Source organism: Mytilus californianus, unplaced genomic scaffold (assembly GCF_021869535.1).
Source record: "Mytilus californianus isolate M0D057914Y unplaced genomic scaffold, xbMytCali1.0.p SCAF_4, whole genome shotgun sequence".
Classification (NCBI taxonomy): domain Eukaryota; kingdom Metazoa; phylum Mollusca; class Bivalvia; order Mytilida; family Mytilidae; genus Mytilus; species Mytilus californianus.
Genome location: NW_026262690.1, coordinates 10,588,105 through 10,609,854, shown reverse-complemented (window position 1 = coordinate 10,609,854; position 21,750 = coordinate 10,588,105). Strand labels below are relative to the sequence as shown.

Sequence of the window (21,750 nt, the reverse complement as noted above, 5' to 3'; positions counted from 1 at the left end):
GATAATCAACTATACAAATATTCTACCTAATATAACTGCGTTGTGACGTGTAAATTATCTTTGTTGAAATATTGACCTAAAATAATCGGTCACGTTAAACAATCACATAAATAGCAATTCCGAATAAAAGAACGGCCTTCTATGGCGGCGATGAAAGTCTAAAAAAATCAAAAGTAGTGCCAAATTTTACAAAATAGTGAGCAGAGCTTTTATTAAAAGCTGTTTCCGATGAACATTAAAATGTTAACTTGATATTTCAGGCAAAGAATTGTAAACACATTCGAGCAAATATAACTGCATTCTTAGTTATTGATTATTTTTGCAAAAAATCTGAATGAAAAAATATATATTATACATTTTTTCTATTATAAATTGATGCTTACTTCAAGAAAAAAAAACAAATATTGACCATTTTATATTATCACTTCCAGGAGAATCTTACAACTCGTCGAAGATACTCACAAAATGTGAAGCAGAAATTGTTCTCCGAATTTTTTAAACAGATGGTTAGGAGTTACTGTTAGATTATATGTAAACATATAGATCAAGACAAACAACTGTACACATATTCTACCTTATATACCAGCATTGTGAGTTGTGAATTATGTTTTTTGAAAATATTGACGAAAAATTAATGGTCACGTAAAACAAATCACAAACAAAAGCAATTTCGAATACAAACACGTTTTTCTATTGCGAGGAAAGTCTCAATAAACGTCGAAAATATTGACAAAATTTGATGAAAAATTGATCAGCACTTCTAGCAAAAGGTTTTGCCAATGAACATCAAAAATGTAAACTTTAAGTTTCAGACAATAATTAATATACAAATTCAAGCTGATATAACCTAATTCTTAGTTGTTGATTTTTCCAAACAAATCTTAATGAAAACAATATATAGTATACAAGTTTTACAATAAACAGTGCTGGCTTGCATAAGCAAAACACAATTATTGACGAGTTTTTATCATGAATTCCAGGAAAATCTTCAAACTCGTCGAATATACGAACAAAATCACAGACAAAAATTTGGGCGACTTTTTTAACAGGTATATCCGAATGACCGTTAGAAAAAAATTGAAACATCAAGATCGAGATAATCAACTGTACAAATACTTTACCTAATATAACTGCGTTGTAAGGTGTAAATTATCTTTGTTTAAAATATGGACCTAAAATAAGTGGCCACGTAAAACAAAAACATGCATAAGCAATTCCGAATAAAAGAATGTTTTTCTATGGCGAGGAAAGTCTGAAAAAAAATCGAAACTTGTGACAAAATTTACAAACAATGGATCAGCGCTTTTATGAAAAGGTGTTTCCAATGAACATTAAAATGTTAACTTGATATTTCAGACAATAAGTTGTAAACATATTCGGGCAATTATAACTGCATTCTTATGTTAGTGATTAGTTTTGCAATAAATCTCAATGAAAATAATATATAGTATACTTTTTTTCTATTATCAATTGATGCTTGCTTAAGCAATATACAATTATTGACCATTTTGTATTATTAGTTCAAGTAGATTCTTCAAACTCGTCGAATATACTCACAACATTTGACGCAGAAATTGTTGTCCGACTTTTTTAAAAGATGCTTCCGAGTTACCATTAGATTTTATGCAAACATAAAGATCAAGACAAACAACTGTACACATATTCTACCTTAAATACCAGCATTGTGAGTTGTGAATTATTTTTGTTGAAAATATTGACGAAAAATTAATGGTCACGTAAAACAAATCACAAACAAAAGCAATTTCGAATACAAACACGTTTTTCTATTGCGAGGAAAGTCTCAATAAACGTCGAAATATTCACAAAATTTGAAAAAAAATTGATCAGCACTTCTAGCAAAAGGTTTTGCCGATGAACATCAAAAATGTAAACTTTAAGTTTCAGACAATAATTTATATACAAATTCAAGCTGATATAACCAAATTCTTAGTTGTTGATTTTTTCAAAACAAATCTTAATGAAAACAATATATAGTATACAAGTTTTACAATAAACAGTGATGGCTTGCATAAGAAAAACACAATTATTGACGAGTTTTTATCATTAATTCTAGGAAAATATTCAAACTCGTCGAATATACGAACAAAATCAGAGACAAAAATTTGGGTGACTTTTTTAACAGGTATATCCGAATGATCGTTAGAAAAAAATGGAAACATCAAGATCGAGATAATCAACTGTACAAATATTCTACCTAATATAACTGCGTTGTGAGGTGTAGATTATCTTTGTTGAAAATGTTGACCTAAAATAAGTGGTCACGTAAAACAATCACATGCATAAGCAATTTCGAATAAAAGAACGTTTATTTATGGCGAGGAAAGTCTAAAAAAAATCGAAACTTATAGACAAAATTTACAAACAATTGATACGCGCTTTTATGAAAAGGTGTTTCCAATGAACATTAAAATGTTAACTTGATATTTCAGACAATAAGTTGGAAACATATTCGGGCAAATATAACTGCATTTTTAGTTAGTGATTAGCTTTGCAATAAATCTTAATGAAAATAATATATAGTATACTTTTTTTCTATTATCAATTAATGCTTGCTTGAGCAATATACAATTATTGACCATTTTGTATTAATAATTCCAGTAGACTCTTCAAACTCGTCGAATATACTCACAACATTTGACGCAGAAATTGTTGTCCGACTTTTTTAAAAGATGCTTCCGAGTTACCATTAGATTTTATGCAAATATAAAGATCAAGACAAACAACTGTACACATATTCTACCTTATATACCAGCATTGTGAGTTGTGAATTATTTTTGTTAAAAATATTGACGAAAAATTAGTGGTCACGTAAAACAAATCACAAACAAAAGCAATTTTGAATACAAACACGTTTTTCTATTGCGAGGAAAGTCTCAATAAACGTCGAAAATATTGACAAAATTTGATGAAAAATTGATCAGCACTTCTAGCAAAAGGTTTTGCCAATGAACATCAAAAATGTAAACTTTAAGTTTCAGACAATAATTTCTATACAAATCCAAGCTCATGTAACCAAATTCTTAGTTGTTGATTTTTTCAAAACAAATCTTAATGAAAACAATATATAGTATACAAGTTTTACAATAAACAGTGATGGCTTTCATAAGCAAAACACAATTATTGACGAGTTTTTATCATTAATTCCAGGAAAATATTCAAACTCGTCGAATATACGAACAAAATCAGAGACAAAAATTTGGGTGACTTTTTTAACAGGTATATCCGAATGATCGTTAGAAAAAAATGGAAACATCAAGATCGAGATAATCAACTGTACAAATATTCTACCTAATATAACTGCGTTGTGAGGTGTAGATTATCTTTGTTGAAAATGTTGACCTAAAATAAGTGGTCACGTAAAACAATCACATGCATAAGCAATTTCGAATAAAAGAACGTTTATTTATGGCGAGGAAAGTCTAAAAAAAATCGAAACTTATAGACAAAATTTACAAACAATTGATACGCGCTTTTATGAAAAGGTGTTTCCAATGAACATTAAAATGTTAACTTGATATTTCAGACAATAAGTTGTAAACATATTCGGGCAAATATAACTGCATTCTTAGTTAGTGATTAGTTTTGCAATAAATCTTAATGAAAATAATATATAGTATACTTTTTTTCTATTATCAATTGATGCTTGCTTGAGCAATATACAATTATTGACCATTTTGTATTATTAATTCCAGTAGACTCTTCAAACTCGTCGAATATACTCACAACATTTGACGCAGAAATTGTTGTCCGACTTTTTTAAAAGATGCTTCCGAGTTACCATTAGATTTTATGCAAATATAAAGATCAAGACAAACAACTGTAGACATATTCTACCTTATATACCAGCATTGTGAGTTGGGAATTATTTTTGTTGAAAATATTGACGAAAAATTAGTGGTCACGTAAAACAAATCACAAACAAAAGTAATTTTGAATACAAACACGTTTTTCTATTGCGAGGAAAGTCTCAATAAACGTCGAAAATATTCACAAAATTTGATGAAAAATTGATCAGCACTTCTAGCAAAAGGTTTTGCCAATGAACATCAAAAATGTAAACTTTAAGTTTCAGACAATAATTTATATACAAATCCAAGCTCATGTAACCAAATTCTTAGTTGTTGTTTTTTTCAAAACAAATCTTAATTAAAACAATATATAGTATACAAGTTTTACAATAAACAGTGATGGCTTTCATCAGCAAAACACAATTATTGACGAGTTTTTATCATTAATTCCAGGAAAATCTTCAAACTCGTCGAATATACGAACAAAATCACAGACAAAAATTTGGGCGACTTTTTAAACAGGTGTATCCGAATGACCGTTAGAAAAAAATGGAAACATCAAAATCAAGATAATCAACTGTACAAATATTCTACCTAATATCACTGCGTTGTGAGGTGTAAATTATCTTTGTTGAAAATGTTGACCTAAAATAAGTGGTCACGTAAAACAATCACATGCATAAGCAATTTCGAATAGAAGAACGTTTATCTATGGCGAGGAAAGTCTAAAAAAAATCGAAACTTAGTGACAAAATTTACAAACAATGCATCAGCGCTTTTTTTAGAAGGTGTTTCCAACGAACATTAAAATGTTAACTTGATATTTCAGACAATAAGTTGTAAACATACTCGGGCTAATATAACTGCATTCTTAGTTAGTGATTAGTTTTGCAATAAATCTCAATAAAAATAATATATAGTTTACCTTTTTCTATTATCAATTGATGCTTGCTTGAGTAATATACAATTATTGACCATTTTGTATTATTAATTCCAGTAGACTCTTCAAACTCGTCGAATATACTCACAACATTTGACGCAGAAATTGTTGTCCGACTTTTTTAAAAGATGCTACCGAGTTACCATTAGATTTTATGCAAACATAAAGATCAAGAAAAACAACTGTACACATATTCTACCTTATATACCAGCCTTGTGAGTTGTGAATTATTTTTGTTAAAAATATTGACGAAAAATAAGTGGTCACGTAAAACAAATCACAAGCAAAAGCAATTTCGAATACAAACACGTTTTTCTATTGCGAGAAAAGTCTCAATAAACGTCGAAAATATTGACAAAATTTGATGAAAAATCGATCAGCACTTCAAGCAAAAAGTTTTGCCAATGAACATCAAAATTGTAAACCTTAAGTCTCAGACAATAATTTATAAACAAATTCAAGCTGATATAACCAAATCTTAGTTGTTGATTTTTTCAAAACAAATCTTAATGAAAACAATATATAGTATACATGTACAAATTTTATAATAAACAGTGATAGCTTGCATAAGCAAAACACAATTATTGACGAGTTTTATTATTATTTCCAGGAAATCTTCAAACTCGTCGAAAAAACGAACAAAATCAGAGACAAAAATTTGGGCGACTTTTTTAACAGGTATATCCGAATGACCGTTAGAAAAAAATGGAAACATCAAAATCAAGATAATCAACTGTACAAATATTCTACCTAATATCACTGCGTTGTGAGGTGTAAATTATCTTTGTTGAAAATATTGACCTAAAATAAGTGGTCACGTAAAACAATCACGTGCATAAGCATTTTCGAATAAAAGAACGTTTATCTATGGCGAGGAAAGTCTAAGAAAAAGTCGAAACTTAGTGACAAAATTTACAAACAATAGATCAGCGCTTTTATGAAAAGGTGTTTCCAATGAACATTTAAATGTTAACTTGATATTTCAGACAATAAGTTGTAAACATATTCGGGCAAATATAACTGCATTCTTATTTAGTGATTAGTTTTGCAATAAATCTCAATGAAAATAGAATATAGTATTCTTTTCTATTATCAATTGATGCTTGCTTGAGCAATATACAATTATTGACCATTTTTTATTATTAATTCCTGTAGACTCTTCAACCTCGTCGAATATACTCACAAAATTTGACGCAGAAATTGTTGTCCGACTTTTTTAAAAGATGCCTCCGAGTGACCATTAGATTTTATGCAAACATAAAGATCAAGACAAACAACTGTACACATATTCTATCTTAAATACCAGCATTGCGAGTTGTGAATTATTTTTGTTGAAAATATTGACGAAAAATTAATGGTCACGTAAAACAAATCACAAACAAAAGCAATTTCGAATACAAACACGTTTTTCTATTGCGAGGAAAGTCTCAATAAACGTCGAAAATATTGACAAAATTTGATGGAAAATTGATCAGCACTTCTAGCAAAAGGTTTTGCCAATGAACATCAAAAATGTAAACTTTAAGTTTCAGACAATAATTTATAAACATATTGAAGCTGATATAACCAAATTCTTAGTTGTTGATTTTTTCAAAAAAAATCTTAATGAAAACAATATATATAGTATACAAGTTTTACAATAAACAGTGATGGCTTTCATAAGCAAAACACAATTATTGACGAGTTTTTATCATTAATTCCAGGAAAATCTTCAAACTCGTCGAATATACGAACAAAATCAGAGACAAAAATTTGGGCGACTTTTTTAACAGGTATATCCGAATGACTGTTAGAAAAAAATGGAAACATCAAGATCAAGATAATCAACTGTACAAATATTCTACCTAATATAACTGCGTTGTGAGGTGTAAATTATCTTTGTTGAAAATGTTGACCTAAAATAAGTGGTCACGTAAAACAATCACATGCATAAGCAATTTCGAATAAAAGAACGTTTATCTATGGCGAGGAAAGTCTAAAAAAAATCGAAACTTAGTGACAAAATTTACAAACAATGGATCAGCGCTTTTATGAAAAGGTGTTTCCAACGAACATTAAAATGTTAACTTGATATTTCAGACAATAAGTTGTAAACATACTCGGGCTAATATAACTGCATTCTTAGTTAGTGATTAGTTTTGCAATAAATCTCAATAAAAATAATATATAGTTTACTTTTTTTCTATTATCAATTGATGCTTGCTTGAGTAATATACAATTATTGACCATTTTGTATTATTAATTCCAGTAGACTCTTCAAACTCGTCGAATATACTCACAACATTTGACGCAGAAATTGTTGTCCGACTTTTTTAAAAGATGCTTCCGAGTTACCATTAGATTTTATGCAAACATAAAGATCAAGACAAACAACTGTACACATATTCTACCTTATATACCAGCCTTGTGCGTTGTGAATTATTTTTGTTAAAAATATTGACGAAAAATTAGTGGTCAGGTAAAACAAATCACAAGCAAAAGCAATTTCGAATGCAAACACGTTTTTCTATTGCGAGAAAAGTCTCAATAAACGTCGAAAATATTCACAAAATTTGATGAAAAATCGATCAGCACTTCAAGCAAAAGGTTTTGCCAATGAACATCAAAAACGTTAACCTTAAGTCTCAGACAATAATTTATAAACAAATTCAAGCTGACATAACCAAATTTTTAGTTGTTGTTTTTTTCAAAACAAATCTTAATGAAAACAATATATAGTATACATGTACAAATTTTACAATAAACAGTGATAGCTTGCATAAGCAAAACACAATTATTGACGAGTTTTATCATTATATCCAGGAAATCTTCAAACTCGTCGAAAAAAAAAACAACAATCAGAGACAAAAATTTGGGCGACTTTTTTAACAGGTATATCCGAATGACCGTTAGAAAAAAATGGAAACATCAAAATCAAGATAATCAACTGTACAAATATTCTACCTAATATACCTGCGTTGTGAGGTGTAAATTATCTTTGTTGAAAATATTGACCTAAAATAAGTGGTCACGTAAAACAATCACATGCATAAGCATTTTTGAATAAAAGAACGTTTATATATGGCGAGGAAAGTCTAAGAAAAAGTCAAAACTTAGTGACAAAATTTACAAACAATGGATCAGCGCTTTTATGAAAAGGTGTTTCCAATGAACATTAAAATGTTAACTTGATATTTCAGACAATAAGTTGTAAACATATTCGGGCAAATATAACTGCATTCTTAGTTAGTGATTAGTTTTGCAATAAATCTCAATGAAAATAATATATAGTATACCTTTTTTGTATTATCAATTGATGCTTGCTTGAGCAATATACAATTATTGACCATTTTGTATTATTAATTCCAATAAACTCTTCAAACTCGTCGAATATACTCACAAAATTTGACGCAGAAATTGTTGTCCGACTTTTTTAAAAAGATGCTTCCGAGTTACCATTAGATTTGATGCAAACATAAAGATCAAGACAAACAACTGTACACATATTCTACCTTATATACCAGCATTGTGAGTTGTGAATTATTTTTGTTGAAAATATTGACGAAAAATTAGTGGTCACGTAAAACAAATCACATGCAAAAGCAATTTCGAATACAAACATGTTTTTCTATTACGAGGAAAGTCTCAATAAACGTCAAAAATATTGACAAAATTTGATGAAAAATTGATCAGCACTTGTAGCAAAAGGTTTTGCCAATGAACATCAAAAATGTAAACTTTAAGTTTCAGACAATAATTTATAAACAAATTCAAGCTGATATAACCAAATTCTTAGTTGTTGTTTTTTTTCAAAACAAATCTTAATGAAAACAATATATAGTATACAAGTTTTACAATAAACAGTGATGGCTTGCATAAGCAAAACACAATTATTGACGAGTTTTTATCATCAATTCCAGGAAAATATTCAAACTCGTCGAATATACGAACTAAATCAGAGACAAAAATTTGGGTGACTTTTTTAACAGGTATATCCGAATGATCGTTAGAAAAAAATGGAAACATCAAGATCGAGATAATCAACTGTACAAATATTCTACCTAATATAACTGCGTTGTGAGGTGTAGATTATCTTTGTTGAAAATGTTGACCTAACATAAGTGGTCACGTAAAACAATCACATGCACAAGCAATTTCGAATAAAAAAACGTTTTTATATGGTGAGGAAAGTCTTTTAAAAAAATCGAAACTAGTGACAAAATTTACAAACAATGGATCAGCGCTTTAATTAAAGGAGTTTCCAATGAACATTAAAATGTTAACTTGATATTTCAGACAATAAGTTATAAACATATTCGAGCAAATATAACTTCATTCTTAGTTAGTGATTAGTTTTGTAATAAATCTCAATGAAAATAATAAATAGTATACTTTTTTCTATTATAAATTGATTCTTGCTTAGGCAATATACAATTATTGACCATTTTGTATTATTAATTCCAGTAGACTCTTTAAACTCGTCGAATATACTCACAAAATTTGACGCAGAAATTGTTGTCCGACTTTTTTAACAGAGGCTTCCGAGTTACCATTAGTTTTTATGGAAACATAAAGATCAAGACAAACAACTGTACACATATTCTACCTTATATACCAGCATTGTGAGTTGTGAATTATTTTTGTTGAAATTATTGACGAAAAACTAGTGGTCACGTAAAACAAATCACATGCAAAAGCAATTTCGAATACAAACAAGTTTTTCTATTGCGAGGAAAGTCTCAATAAACGTCGAAAATATTGACAAAATTTGATGAAAAATTGATCAGTACTTCTAGCAAAAGGTTTTGCCAATGAACATCAAAAATGTAAACTTTAAGTTTCAGACAATAATTTATAAACAAATTCAAGCTGATATGACCAAATTTTTAGTTGTTGATTGTTTCAAAACAAATCTCAATGAAAATAATAAATAGTATACTTTTTTCTATTATAAATTGATTCTTGCTTAGGCAATATACAATTATTGACCATTTTGTATTATTAATTCCAGTAGACTCTTCAAACTCGTCGAATATACTCACACAATTTGACGCAGAAATTGTTGTCCGACTTTTTAAACAGAGGCCTCCGAGTTACCATTAGTTTTTATGGAAACATAAAGATCAAGACAAACAACTGTACACATATTCTACCTTATATACCAGCATTGTGAGTTGTGAATTATTTTTGTTGAAATTATTGACGAAAAACTAGTGGTCACGTAAAACAAATCACATGCAAAAGCAATTTCGAATACAAACAAGTTTTTCTATTGCGAGGAAAGTCTCAATAAACGTCGAAAATATTGACAAAATTTGATGAAAAATTGATCAGTACTTCTAGCAAAAGGTTTTGCCAATGAACATCAAAAATGTAAACTTTAAGTTTCAGACAATAATTTATAAACAAATTCAAGCTGATATGACCAAATTTTTAGTTGTTGATTTTTTCAAAACAAATCTCAATGAAAATAATAAATAGTATACTTTTTTCTATTATAAATTGATTCTTGCTTAGGCAATATACAATTATTGACCATTTTGTATTATTAATTCCAGTAGACTCTTCAAACTCGTCGAATATACTCACACAATTTGACGCAGAAATTGTTGTCCGACTTTTTAAACAGAGGCTTCCGAGTTACCATTAGTTTTTATGGAAACATAAAGATCAAGACAAACAACTGTACACATATTCTACCTTATATACCAGCATTGTGAGTTGTGAATTATTTTTGTTGAAAATATTGACGAAAAACTAGTGGTCACGTAAAACAAATCACATGCAAAAGCAATTTCGAATACAAACAAGTTTTTCTATTGCGAGGAAAGTCTCAAAAAACGTCGAAAATATTGACAAAATTTGATGAAAAATTGATCAGTACTTCTAGCAAAAGGTTTTGCCAATGCACATCAAAAATGTAAACTTTAAGTTTCAGACAATAATTTATAAAGAAATTCAAGCTGATATGACCAAATTTTTAGTTGTTGATTTTTTCAAAACAAATCTTAATGAAAACAATATATAGTATACATGTACAAGTTTTACAATAAACAGTGATTATTGACGAATTTTTATCATTAATTCCAGGACAATCTTCAAACTCGTAGAATATACGAACAAAATCAGAAACAAAAAATTTGGCGACTTTTTTAACAGGTATATCCGAATGACCGTTAGAAAAAAATGGAAACATCAAGATCAAGATAATCAACTGTACAAATATTCTAACTGATATAACTGCGTTGTGAGGTGTAAATTATCTTTCTTGAAAATATTGACCTAAAAAAAGTGGTCACGTAAAACAATCACATGCATAAGCAATTTCGAATAAAAGAACGTTTTCCTATGTCGAGGAAAGTCTAAAAAAAAATCGAAACTAGTGACAAAATTTACAATCAATGGATCAGCGCTTTTATGAAAAGGTATATCCAATGAACATTAAAATGTTAACTTGATATTTCAGACAATAAGTTGTAAACATATTCGAGAAAATATTACTGCATTCTTAGTTAGTGATTAGTTTTGCAATAAATCTCAATGAAAATAATATATAGTATACTTTTTTCTAGTATCAATTGATGCTTCCTTGAGGAATATACAATTATTGACCATTTTGTATTATTTATTCCAGTAGACTCTTCAAACTCGTCGAATATACTCACAAACTTTGAGGCAGAAATTGTTGTCCGACTTTTTTAAAAGATGCTTCCGAGTTACCATTAGATTTTTTGCAAACATAAATATCAAGACAAAGAACTGTAGACATATTCTACCTTATATACCAGCATTGTGAGTTGTGAATTATTTTTGTTGAACATATTGACGAAAAATTAGTGGTCACGTAAAACAAATCACATGCAAAAGCAATTTCGAATACAAACAAGTTTTTCTATTGGGAGGAAAGTTTTAATAAACTTCGAAAATATTGACAAAATTTGATGTAAAATTGATCTGTACTTCTAGCAAAAGGTTTTGCCAATGTACAACAGAAATGTAAACTTTAAGTTTCAAAACAAATTCAAGCTGATATAACCAAATTCTTATTTGTTGATTTTTTCAAAACAAACCTTAATGAAAACAATATATAATATATAATTTTTTACAATAAGCAGTGATGGCTTGCATAAGCAAAACACAATAATTGACGAGTTTTTATCATTAATTCCAGGAAAATCTTCAAACTCGTCAAATATACGAACAAAATCAGAGACAATAATTTCGGCGACTTTTTAAACAGGTATATCCGAATGACCGTTAGAAAAAAATGGAAACATCAAGATCAAGATAATCAACTGTACTTTGTGGCAGAAATTGTTGTCCGACTTTTTTAAAAGATGCTTCAGAGTTACCGTTAGATTTTTTGCAAACATGATAATAATAATAATAATAATAATAATAATAATAATAATAAATTCTTTATTTTCAGAAGGTAACACAGATAACAAAACAGTTAATCCACCCCATGGTCTCCTACATCTACATGATATATTTATACATACACAAAGATAAACAAAACAAAATGCTATTACACTACATGTGTACAAGATCACATATATAGTACAAATAGACCAATACTACTGACATGAAAAAAGTATGACTACAGTAAAGTTATAGCATTTTAACTACAAAAAAATCTCTTCTTGTATATTTAAGAGATAAGATTGACAGTTAGCTTTCAAAATATTTACACTTTTACTTTCTTTCAAATTTAAAGGCAAAGAATTCCACAACAAGGTGCCAGAATACTTAAAAGTTCTTTTACCATAATTAGTTCCATATCGTTGAACGAATATATTATGTTGGGTAGATAATCTTAATGCATATTCATTAACAGTTGAACAGCTTGAAAATAGTTCAGATAAATAATCAGGTGCTAGATTATTCATACACTTATATATCATCACTACATAAAATATTTAATTCTATTATAAATGGTAAGACATCCTTATTATTTAAACATAATCGACGAGGAGATATCAAGCCTTACATTCAAAATTATTCTTGCTGCCCGCTTTTGTAACTTACATAGCTTTTCAATATTAGTTTTTGAAGCATTTTCCCACACGAAACAGCAGATATCCATGACTGAGAGTATATATCCATTATAAAAAAGTTTAATAGAACTTACAGGAAGTTATGCTTTGAGTCTGCTCATAATATGCAGTCTACTTACAATTACTACACAGAGTTTGTCAATTTGATTTTTCCACGAAAGAGATTGATCTATGTGGATTTCTAGCAGTTTTTGGTTATGAACGACGTCTATTTTGTGTTCATCGTCAAATTTGATATTTAATTCTGATTCAAAAGGATTAAGTCTATAAGAACAAATTAACATGACCTCAATCTTATCACTATTCAATATCATATCATTATCATTACACCAATTCATAACATTACAAAAATCTACATTCATAAATACATTTAAATCTGTTAACGATCTAGATGACTTATATAAAGTTGTATCATCAGCAACAAAGCTCTGAAGAAAAATTTTCAAGCACAAATAAGTGATAAATCATTGATAAATATTATAAAAAGTAAAGGTCTTAACATGAAAGCTTGTGGTACTCCTATTTGAATCTCTCCGAAATGAGATTCCATATCATTGATCATTACCTTCTGAAATCGTCCTGATAAATAAGAATTGAATAAACATTAAGACAAACAACTGTACACATATTCGACCTTATATATCTGCATTTTGAGTTGTGAAATATTTTTGTTAAAGATATTGACGAAAATTGAGTGGTCACGTAAAACAACTCATATGCAAAAGCAATTTCGAATACAAACAAGTTTTTCCATTACGAGGACAGTCTCAATAAACGTCGAAAATATTGACAAAATTTGATGAAAAATTGATCTGTACTTCAAGCAAAAGGTTTTGCCAATAAACATCAGAAATGTAAATTTTAAGTTTCAGACAATAATTTATATACAAATTCTTAGTTGTTAATTTTTTCAAAACAAATTTTAATGAAAACAATTTATAGTATGCAAATTTTATAATAAACAGTTATGGCTTGCATCAGCAAAACACAATTATTGACGAGTTTTTATCATTAATTCCAGGAAAATCTTCAAACTCGTCGAATATACGAACAAAATCAGAGGCAAAAATTTCGGCGGTCTTTTTTAACAGGTATATTCGAATGACCGTTTAAAAAAACATGGAAACATCAAGATCAAGATAATCAACTGTACATATATTCTACCTAATATAACTGCGTTGTGAGGTGTAAACTATCTTTGTTGAAAAAATTGACCTAAAATACATGGTCAAGTAAAACAATCACATGCATAAGCAATTTAGAATGAAAGAACGTTTTTCTATGGCGAGGAAAGTATAAACAAAATTCGAAACTAGTGACAAAATTTACAAACAATGGATCAGCGCTTTTATGAAAAGGTGTTTCCAATGAACATTAAAATGTTAACTTGATATTTCAGACAATAAGTTGTAAACATATTCGGGCAAATATAACTGCATTCTTAGTTAGTGATTAGTTTTGCAATAAATCTCAATAAAAATAATATATAGTTTACTTTTTTTCTATTATCAATTGATGCTTGCTTGAGTAATATACAATTATTGACCATTTTGTATTATTAATTCCAGTAGACTCTTCAAACTCGTCGAATATACTCACAACATTTGACGCAGAAATTGTTTTCCGACTTTTTTAAAAGATGCTTCCGAGTTACCATTAGATTTTATGCAAACTTAAAGATCAAGACAAACAACTGTACACATATTCTACCTTATATACCAGCATTGTGAGTTGTGATTTATTTTTGTTAAAAATATTGACGAAAAATTAGTGGTCACGTAAAACAAATCACAAACAAAAGCAATTTCGAATACAAACACGTTTTTCTATTGCGAGGAAAGTCTCAATAAACGTCGAAAATATTGACAAAATTTGATGAAAAATTGATCAGCACTTCTAGCAAAAGGTTTTGCCAAAGAACATCAAAAATGTAAACTTTAAGTTTCAGACAATAATTTATATACAAATCCAAGCTCATGTAACCAAATTCTTAGTTGTTGTTTTTTTCAAAACAAATCTTAATTAAAACAATATTTAGTATACAAGTTTTACAATAAACAGTGATGGCTTTCATAAGCAAAACACAATTATTGACGAGTTTTTATCATTAATTCCAGGGAAATCTTCAAACTCGTCGAATATACGAACAAAATCTAAGACAAAAATTTGGGCAACTTTTTTAACAGGTATATCCGAATGACCGTTAGAAAAAAAAATGGAAACATCAAGATCAAGATAATCAACTGTACAAATATTCTACCTAATATAACTGCGTTGTGAGGTGTAAATTATCTTTGTTGAAACAGTTGACCTAACATAAGTGTTCACGTAAAACAATCACATGCACAAGCAATTTCGAATAAAAAAACGTTTTTATATGGTGAGGAAAGTCTTTAAAAAAAAATCGAAACTAGTGACAAAATTTACAAACAATGGATCAGCGCTTTAATTAAAGGTGTTTCCAATCAACATTAAAATGTTAACTTGATATTTCAGACAATAAGTTGTAAACATATTCGAGCAAATATAACTTTATTCTTAGTTAGTGATTAGTTTTGCAATAAATCTCAATGAAAATAATAAATAGTATACTTTTTTCTATTATAAATTGATTCTTGCTTAGGCAATATACAATTATTGACCATTTTGTATTATTAATTCCAATAGACTCTTTAAACTCGTCGAATATACTCACAAAATTTGACGCAGAAATTGTTGTCCGACTTTTTTAACAGATGCTTCCGATTTACCATTAGTTTTTATGGAAACATAAAGATCAAGACAAACAACTGTACACATATTCTACCTTATATACCAGCATTGTGAGTTGTGAATTATTTTTGTTGAAAATAATGACGAAAAACTAGTGGTCACGTAAAACAAATCACATGCAAAAGCAATTTCGAATACAAACAAGTTTTTTTATTGCGAGGAAATTCTCAATAAACGTCGAAAATATTGACAAAATTTGATGAAAAATTGATCAGTACTTCTAGCAAAAGGTTTGCCAATGAACATCAAAAATGTAAACTTTAAGTTTCAGACAATAATTTATAAACAAATTTAAGCTGATATGACCAAATTTTTAGTTGTTGATTTTTTCAAAACAAATCTCAATGAAAATAATAAATAGTATACTTTTTTCTATTATAAATTGATTCTTGCTTAGGCAATATACAATTATTGACCATTTTGTATTATTAATTCCAGTAGACTCTTCAAACTCGTCGAATATACTCACAAAATTTGACGCAGAAATTGTTGTCCGACTTTTTTAACAGAGGCTTCCGAGTTACCATTAGTTTTTATGGAAACATAAAGATCAAGACAAACAACTGTACACATATTCTACCTTATATACCATCATTGTGAGTTGTGAATTATTTTTGTTGAAAATATTGACGAAAAACTAGTGGTCACGTAAAACAAATCACATGCAAAAGCAATTTCGAATACAAACAAGTTTTTCTATTGCGATGAAAGTCTCAATAAACGTCGAAAATATTGACAAAATTTGATGAAAAATTAATCAGTACTTCTAGCAAAAGGTTTTGCCAATGAACATCAAAAAAGTAAACTTTAGGTTTCAGACAATAATTTATAAACAAATTCAAGCTGATATGACCAAATTTTTAGTTGTTGATTTTTTCAAAACAAATCTTAATGAAAACAATATATAGTATACATGTACAAGTTTTACAATAAACATTGATTATTGACGAGTTTTTATCATTAATTCCAGTAGACTCTTCAAACTCGTAGAATATACGAAAAAAATCAGAAACAAAAAATTTGGCGACTTTGTTAACAGGTATATCCGAATGACCGTTAGAAAAAAATAGAAACATCAAGATCAAGATAATCAACTGTACAAATATTCTATCTGAAATAACTGCGTTGTGATGTGTAAATTATCTTGGTTGAAAATATTGACCTAAAATAAGTTGTCACGTAAAACAATCACATGCATAAGCAATTTCGAATAAAAGAACGTTTTTCTATGTTGAGGAAAGTCTAAAAAAAATCGAAACTTAGTGACAAAATTTACAATCAATGGATCAGCGCTTTTATGAAAAGGTATTTCCAATGAACATTAAAATGTTAACTTGATATTTCAGACAATAAGTTGTAAACATATTCGAGAAAATATCACTGCATTCTTAGTTAGTGATTAGTTTTGCAATAAATCTCAATGAAAATAATATATAGTATACTTTTTCTATTATCAATTGATGCTTGCTTGAGGAATATACAATTATTGACCATTTTGTATTATTTATTCCAGTAGACTCTTCCAACTCGTCGAATATACTCACACACTTTGAGGCAGAAATTGTTGTCCGACTTTTTTAAAAGATGCTTCCGAGTTACCATTATATTTTTTGCAAACATAAAGATCAAGACAAACAACTGTAGACATATTCTACCTTATGTACCAGCATTGTGAGTTGTGAATTATTTTTGTTGAAAATATTGACGAAAAACTAGTGGTCACGTAAAACAAATCACATGCAAAAGCAATTTCGAATACAAACAAGTTTTTTTATTGCGAGGAAATTCTCAATAAACGTCGAAAATATTGACAAAATTTGATGAAAAATTGATCAGTACTTCTAGCAAAAGGTTTGCCAATGAACATCAAAAATGTAAACTTTAAGTTTCAGACAATAATTTATAAACAAATTTAAGCTGATATGACCAAATTTTTAGTTGTTGATTTTTTCAAAACAAATCTCAATGAAAATAATAAATAGTATACTTTTTTCTATTATAAATTGATTCTTGCTTAGGCAATATACAATTATTGACCATTTTGTATTATTAATTCCAGTAGACTCTTCAAACTCGTCGAATATACTCACAAAATTTGACGCAGAAATTGTTGTCCGACTTTTTTAACAGAGGCTTCCGAGTTACCATTAGTTTTTATGGAAACATAAAGATCAAGACAAACAACTGTACACATATTCTACCTTATATACCAGCATTGTGAGTTGTGAATTATTTTTGTCGAAAATATTGACGAAAAACTAGTGGTCACGTAAAACAAATCACATGCAAAAGCAATTTCGAATACAAACAAGTTTTTCTATTGCGATGAAAGTCTCAATAAACGTCGAAAATATTGACAAAATTTGATGAAAAATTGATCAGTACTTCTAGCAAAAGGTTTTGCCAATGAACATCAAAAATGTAAACTTTAGGTTTCAGACAATAATTTATAAACAAATTCAAGCTGATATGACCAAATTTTTAGTTGTTGATTTTTTCAAAACAAATCTTAATGAAAACAATATATAGTATACATGTACAAGTTTTACAATAAACATTGATTATTGACGAGTTTTTATCATTAATTCCAGTAGACTCTTCAAACTCGTAGAATATACGAAAAGAATCAGAAACAAAAAATTTGGCGACTTTGTTAACAGGTATATCCGAATGACCGTTAGAAAAAAATAGAAACATCAAGATCAAGATAATCAACTGTACAAATATTCTATCTGAAATAACTGCGTTGTGATGTGTAAATTATCTTTGTTGAAAATATTGACCTAAAATAAGTTGTCACGTAAAACAATCACATGCATAAGCAATTTCGAATAAAAGAACGTTTTTCTATGTTGAGGAAAGTCTAAAAAAAATCGAAACTTAGTGACAAAATTTACAAACAATGGATCAGCGCTTTTATGAAAAGGTATTTCCAATGAACATTAAAATGTTAACTTGATATTTCAGACAATAAGTTGTAAACATATTCGGGCAAATATAACTGCATTCTTAGTTAGTGATTAGTTTTGCAATAAATCTCAATAAAAATAACATATAGTTTACTTTTTTTCTATTATCAATTGATGCTTGCTTGAGTAATATACAATTATTGACCATTTTGTATTATTAATTCCAGTAGACTCTTCAAACTCGTCGAATATACTCACAACATTTGACGCAGAAATTGTTTTCCGACTTTTTTAAAAGATGCTTCCGAGTTACCATTAGATTTTATGCAAACTTAAAGATCAAGACAAACAACTGTACACATATTCTACCTTATATACCATCATTGTGAGTTGTGAATTATTTTTGTTGAAAATATTGACGAAAAACTAGTGGTCACGTAAAACAAATCACATGCAAAAGCAATTTCGAATACAAACAAGTTTTTCTATTGCGATGAAAGTCTCAATAAACGTCGAAAATATTGACAAAATTTGATGAAAAATTGATCAGTACTTCTAGCAAAAGGTTTTGCCAATGAACATCAAAAAAGTAAACTTTAGGTTTCAGACAATAATTTATAAACAAATTCAAGCTGATATGACCAAATTTTTAGTTGTTGATTTTTTCAAAACAAATCTTAATGAAAACAATATATAGTATACATGTACAAGTTTTACAATAAACATTGATTATTAACGAGTTTTTATCATTAATTCCAGTAGACTCTTCAAACTCGTAGAATATACGAAAAAAATCAGAAACAAAAAATTTGGCGACTTTGTTAACAGGTATATCCGAATGACCGTTAGAAAAAAATAGAAACATCAAGATCAAGATAATCAACTGTACAAATATTCTATCTGAAATAACTGCGTTGTGATGTGTAAATTATCTTGGTTGAAAATATTGACCTAAAATAAGTTGTCACGTAAAACAATCACATGCATAAGCAATTTCGAATAAAAGAACGTTTTTCTATGTTGAGGAAAGTCTAAAAAAAATCGAAACTTAGTGACAAAATTTACAATCAATGGATCAGCGCTTTTATGAAAAGGTATTTCCAATGAACATTAAAATGTTAACTTGATATTTCAGACAATAAGTTGTAAACATATTCGAGAAAATATCACTGCATTCTTAGTTAGTGATTAGTTTTGCAATAAATCTCAATGAAAATAATATATAGTATACTTTTTCTATTATCAATTGATGCTTGCTTGAGGAATATACAATTATTGACCATTTTGTATTATTTATTCCAGTAGACTCTTCCAACTCGTCGAATATACTCACACACTTTGAGGCAGAAATTGTTGTCCGACTTTTTTAAAAGATGCTTCCGAGTTACCATTATATTTTTTGCAAACATAAAGATCAAGACAAACAACTGTAGACATATTCTACCTTATATACCAGCATTGTGAGTTGTGAATTATTTTTGTTGAAAATATTGACGAAAAACTAGTGGTCACGTAAAACAAATCACATGCAAAAGCAATTTCGAATACAAACAAGTTTTTTTATTGCGAGGAAATTCTCAATAAACGTCGAAAATATTGACAAAATTTGATGAAAAATTGATCAGTACTTCTAGCAAAAGGTTTGCCAATGAACATCAAAAATGTAAACTTTAAGTTTCAGACAATAATTTATAAACAAATTTAAGCTGATATGACCAAATTTTTAGTTGTTGATTTTTTCAAAACAAATCTCAATGAAAATAATAAATAGTATACTTTTTTCTATTATAAATTGATTCTTGCTTAGGCAATATACAATTATTGACCATTTTGTATTATTAATTCCAGTAGACTCTTCAAACTCGTCGAATATACTCACAAAATTTGACGCAGAAATTGTTGTCCGACTTTTTTAACAGAGGCTTCCGAGTTACCATTAGTTTTTATGGAAACATAAAGATCAAGACAAACAACTGTACACATATTCTACCTTATATACCAGCATTGTGAGTTGTGAATTATTTTTGTCGAAAATATTGACGAAAAACTAGTGGTCACGTAAAACAAATCACATGCAAAAGCAATTTCGAATACAAACAAGTTTTTCTATTGCGATGAAAGTCTCAATAAACGTCGAAAATATTGACAAAATTTGATGAAAAATTGATCAGTACTTCTAGCAAAAGGTTTTGCCAATGAACATCAAAAATGTAAACTTTAGGTTTCAGACAATAATTTATAAACAAATTCAAGCTGATATGACCAAATTTTTAGTTGTTGATTTTTTCAAAACAAATCTTAATGAAAACAATATATAGTATACATGTACAAGTTTTACAATAAACATTGATTATTGACGAGTTTTTATCATTAATTCCAGTAGACTCTTCAAACTCGTAGAATATACGAAAAGAATCAGAAACAAAAAATTTGGCGACTTTGTTAACAGGTATATCCGAATGACCGTTAGAAAAAAATAGAAACATCAAGATCAAGATAATCAACTGTACAAATATTCTATCTGAAATAACTGCGTTGTGATGTGTAAATTATCTTTGTTGAAAATATTGACCTAAAATAAGTTGTCACGTAAAACAATCACATGCATAAGCAATTTCGAATAAAAGAACGTTTTTCTATGTTGAGGAAAGTCTAAAAAAAATCGAAACTTAGTGACAAAATTTACAAACAATGGATCAGCGCTTTTATGAAAAGGTATTTCCAATGAACATTAAAATGTTAACTTGATATTTCAGACAATAAGTTGTAAACATATTCGGGCAAATATAACTGCATTCTTAGTTAGTGATTAGTTTTGCAATAAATCTCAATAAAAATAACATATAGTTTACTTTTTTTCTATTATCAATTGATGCTTGCTTGAGTAATATACAATTATTGACCATTTTGTATTATTAATTCCAGTAGACTCTTCAAACTCGTCGAATATACTCACAACATTTGACGCAGAAATTGTTTTCCGACTTTTTTAAAAGATGCTTCCGAGTTACCATTAGATTTTATGCAAACTTAAAGATCAAGACAAACAACTGTACACATATTCTACCTTATATACCAGCATTGTGAGTTGTGATTTATTTTTGTTAAAAATATTGACGAAAAATTAGTGGTCACGTAAAACAAATCACAAACAAAAGCAATTTCGAATACAAACACGTTTTTCTATTGCGAGGAAAGTCTCAATAAACGTCGAAAATATTGACAAAATTTGATGAAAAATTGATCAGCACTTTTAGCAAAAGGTTTTGCCAAAGAACATCAAA

General features: G+C 28.5%; 1 long non-coding RNA gene across 50 annotated transcripts in view; it reads left to right on the top strand.

Annotated features, from left to right (window-relative positions):
* The window catches only part of LOC127737456 (uncharacterized), a 63,422-nt gene that overhangs the window by 2,851 nt on the left and 38,821 nt on the right, over window positions 1-21,750 (top strand). For 4 of the 50 annotated variants that reach the window (XR_007999546.1, XR_007999523.1, XR_007999508.1 and 1 more), the window contains exons 1-5: window positions 15,109-15,607; window positions 17,617-17,774; window positions 19,769-19,926; window positions 20,315-20,472; window positions 21,392-21,549. This is a non-coding gene — a long non-coding RNA (uncharacterized LOC127737456). The other 46 variants (XR_007999512.1, XR_007999522.1, XR_007999516.1 and 43 more) reach the window with 44 other exon arrangements.